This window comes from Gouania willdenowi, unplaced genomic scaffold (assembly GCF_900634775.1).
Source record: "Gouania willdenowi unplaced genomic scaffold, fGouWil2.1 scaffold_62_arrow_ctg1, whole genome shotgun sequence".
Taxonomy (NCBI): Eukaryota; Metazoa; Chordata; class Actinopteri; order Blenniiformes; family Gobiesocidae; genus Gouania; species Gouania willdenowi.
The window spans coordinates 943,378-947,760 of record NW_021145227.1 but is presented as its reverse complement, the minus strand read 5'-3'; the positions used below and the strand labels follow the sequence as shown (position 1 = coordinate 947,760).

Below are 4,383 nucleotides of genomic sequence, written 5' to 3'. Positions count from 1 at the left end.
CCTCTTTTACATGTAGGTTTCAAAAGTAATATGACAAAAAACAAAAGAAAAAGAAAAGTGTACATAGTTTTATATATTAACATTTATACCCACATACAACACTTAAAAATAAAATGTACCACAGTTATACTCAACACAATTACAAATTAAACTTAGATGGACTTACAAAAACTCCTTAGATAACCTGAGCATCTTATTTTTATTACATTTCATAGAAAAAAATCATCATGTTCCTATTTTACTAACCACTAACACCTTTTAACTGATCATAAAACATGTAACACGTTTGTACAATGAATCATTTTGTAAAATATTTTTTTTTTTAATCCACTTTTATTTCATCACAATCCAAACACCAAATGTGAAACTTCTTTAATAAAATGTTTCCTCCCACTGTTGAGAAACATACATGTTAGGTTGGATGGAGTGCGTAACCAACCTGGAGAAGTGAATGGTTGCAGAGAACCATTGAATCTATTGTTGGTGAGACTTCATCATGACACTGATCATTCACTTTGATTGACAGGACAGATGATCAGAGGTGCTGAGTTTTTACCACCATAGTTTAAACAGGGACTAAAGAATGGGTGTAGTTTATGAGTGAAGCAGCAGTGAGTGAAGGAGTAGATCAGAGCTGCAGCATCTACATCATAAAAGGAGACCACACCCTCCTCATAGTCCACAAACACACCCACCTTCTCAGGAACACACTTCAGATGAAGAATGACTTAAGGATCTCCACATGCTGCATACACATTTCCATCTCTGTGGATCACAGTCCAGTAACCATTCTTAGGAGTCGCAGTGTTGTTTCCCTTCCTGTTGATGGATTCTTTAACCACTCCTAAATCCCAGTCAGTTTTTCCTTTAACCTGAACCTCAAAGTAAAATCTACCTGAACTGAAACTCTGTTTCCCTAAAACACTGGCACAAGGATAAAATCTCTCTTTGTTGTGTGGAAGGTTCTTCCACACATCACTGTCATAAACTAGTTTTCCATCATCAGACAGGACAAGGTAAGGATTAGCTGTAAGAGGATCAAGAGTCACATCTACTGCAAACTGCTGCAGCCTCTTCATCTCTAACATCTTTATCTTCATCATCTCGTCACTGAGTGTGTCCTCCAGCTGAGCCACAGCTCTCAGCACAGTTCCTTCATATGATGATGGATGGACCATGACCTCTGTCCAGTCCTTGGTGGCTGGAGGAGCTTTCAGGGAGCAGAAGTGTTGGAGGAGGTGGTCTTCAGAGTGGGAGAGCTGCTCCACCTCAGAGCTTCTCTTCATCAGCTCAGAGATTTCCTCCTCCAGCTCTTTGATCAAACCTTCAGCCTCTCTCTCTTCTGCTTCCTGTTGCTCCTCCATCAGCTCCACCAGCTCCTTCATGCCTCTCTCAACAAGCTCCATCAAAGCAGTGAACACCTCCACACCTTCAGCTTTCGCTCTGTCTGCTGCTTCCTTCTTGATCCTCACTGACTCTCTGATCTCCTCCAGCTTCTCTCGTCTCTTTTGGATCATCTGCTGAAGATAAACTTTCTTTTCTTCAAACAGATATTCTCCCAGAGGGACTAACTGGTGACTCCTGTGCTCCAAAACAGAACACATCAAGCAGACATGTGTCTGATCGCTCTGACAGAACAGCTCCAGAGGTTTGCTGTGCTTTGGACACATCATGGATTCCAGGTTCTCCACAGGCTCCACCAGCTGATGTCTTCTCAGGCCTGATGCTGTCAGATGAGGCTCCAGGTGAGTCTCACAGTAGGAGACCCCACAGTCCAGGCAGGACTTCAGGGCCTTCACTTTGGTTCCAGTGCAGACGTCACAGGGAACTTCTCCTGGTGCTGCTGCTTTCTTCTCAGATTCACGTCTGAACTGAGAAACCATCTCACGCATCATAATATTGACCTTCAGCTGAGGTTTAGTGCTGAACACCTGATTACACACGGGACACCTGCTGGTGGTACTGGTGTCCCAGTGTGTGCTGATGCATGTTTTGCAGAAGTTGTGTCCACATGGTGTGGTGACTGGATCAGTGAGCACCTCCAGACAGATGGAGCACAGGAAGTGATGTTCAAACATCCCACTGCAGGCAGGAGACATGTCCACAAACTGAGGGACAGAGACAAGCAGCACATTAACAGGACACTCTCATTGTTGTGGAACGTTCCTTTACTAATGTTTCTGAGTCCATCTCACTGAGATCACCTCTAGTATTTAGCATTGATTCAGTCATCCTGTAGTAATGTGGACAGTCGGCTGTGCCTCAGCAGCTGAATGTAAAAGTGCAATAGTTTGAATGTTTAAGGTTCAAATTAGTTCTAAGGTTCTCTCGTATTAACACTGGAATTTTTCTAAATTATAGGTTAGATTTTTTGCGCATTTTATTTTAATGTACAATCTTTTTTCTTTAAAATAACCAATATATTGTGTAATAACAGACTGAAGTTTAACATAGCACAAACCTTTAAAGTCTGCATGGACCACACACTACATTTAACAGTGATTTTGTTTGGGAAAACAAATTAAATTACTTTACTTGTAACTTATAAATACACGTAATTTCTGTGCAACTTGTGACTGAAATTCACAAGTTGTGATTAATCGTAATTATTTAGTCTGATTTGCAATTGATTGGTTATTTTTTTAATCCATTCACTGCTAATTTATATTAAAAAAAAATGTGTTTCCCATGAGCAGTAGAGACCTTTCTTAGATTATATCACACATCACATGACTTTTAGTGGTGGGTGGTAGATGATGGAAACCAATGGCAAACTTTTTTTCAAAATGAACATTACATTTATATCAAACCTCATTTGGACTTGATAAAATGAAAGTTAAAGATATGGAAAACATCACGTCACCAATTCTAAACTTTAGTTCAAGTTATCTTCAATGTTCCTCAAATAAAGATATCTATGTAGTTGTAGATATCTGAGAAGATGTTTGGACTTGGCAGAAGTAGAAAGTTATGTTATTCTGTTTGTTTTATTCATTTTTATATTAACTCGTCACATTTCCTGAGATGCAATTGCCGTTTGCTAAAAAGCAAAAGTGTTGATTATCTAAAAAAGGAAACAAATGGTTCATTCATTCCTAAGTCAAATATGTTAGTTTCTCATGTATAAATATAATTTCTCTTTAACTAAAAAATATGTTAATCTATGGAATTTTCAGTAGAATACTGGATTCCACAAATATTCAATAGCTACAGCCTTGAAACATATTGTGTACAATTATATATAACATGTTTGATGTGAATCCCTGTTTTAAATGTTAACAAAATGAGCTAAATGCTAAAAACAGCTAGAAAATTGTCATTTACCTTTGACATTAGACGTCCTATAATTAAGCCCTTCAATGTTTAAAGGTGTTCCCATAAAAAGCAGCAGAGCAGCAATCCGTCACTTCCTTTCAGCAGCTCAATTCCAATGTTTCCTCAATTTACAATTTATATCTTGGGATAAAACAAAGTAATGATCACATGTTAAATGTGTCACATTAAAATTAGTAAATACTTGTTCCTGTTGATTTGAGGCCAGTGAAATATGGGCCTGTCATAATACGTAATAATAATAATAATAATAATAATAATATGTAGCTTTACGTGCAGTGAGACATTCCGTTATAGTTTCTGATGTATATATTATATGCCGCTAACACACACACACACACACACACACACACACACACACACACACACACACACTGTATATAATGATTCAATTCAGACTTAATGTTAAATGTTAAAATGAACAAATTTAAAATGAGCTTTTATGACAAAGTCGTTCCAAAGATCGTTCAATATCAGCTCATTCACACAAGATTATTACTAAATATGTAAACACATTTAGATTAAAACAAGCAGTATTTACTCACTGGATTGTGGGAAATCACTAAATTAATCATTAAAGTTGACATTATTATTAGAAACTCACTTTGGTCTCAAACGTTGCTCACTGATGACATCTGCTGGTCAACGTTAATCTATATTATTAAAGCTACTTTAGTCGTTTCTGACGGTGCACGAGGAGATTCTGTAGAATGGTGGAGATTCTGCAGCTTTCATCTTAGCCTGAGTTGACATGACAACCTGTCAACATTGAGCTTTCATCTTAGCCTGAGTTGACATGACAACCTGTCAACATTGAGCTTCCATTTTAGCCTGAGTTGCCACGACAACCTGTCAACATTGATCTGTTCGAAGCTGCCTTTTGTGATTAAATGTGTGTCATATTAACATAGGAAGATCAAATATATTAAATTAAATAATGCAAACACACATTTTACTCCTCATAGTGGATATACTGTATGTATAGACTGTTACATCAGGCATAATTACTACCAATGAGGGAGCGTCTTATACAACAATAGAAAACTAATG

The 4,383-nt window shown here is 37.6% G+C and overlaps 1 pseudogene; it reads right to left on the bottom strand.

The window, feature by feature from the left end:
- Positions 1 to 401: 401 nt before the first annotated feature.
- Positions 402 to 3,896, bottom strand: LOC114460701 (E3 ubiquitin-protein ligase TRIM39-like; annotated as a pseudogene).
- Between the last annotated feature and the right edge of the window lie 487 nt (positions 3,897 to 4,383).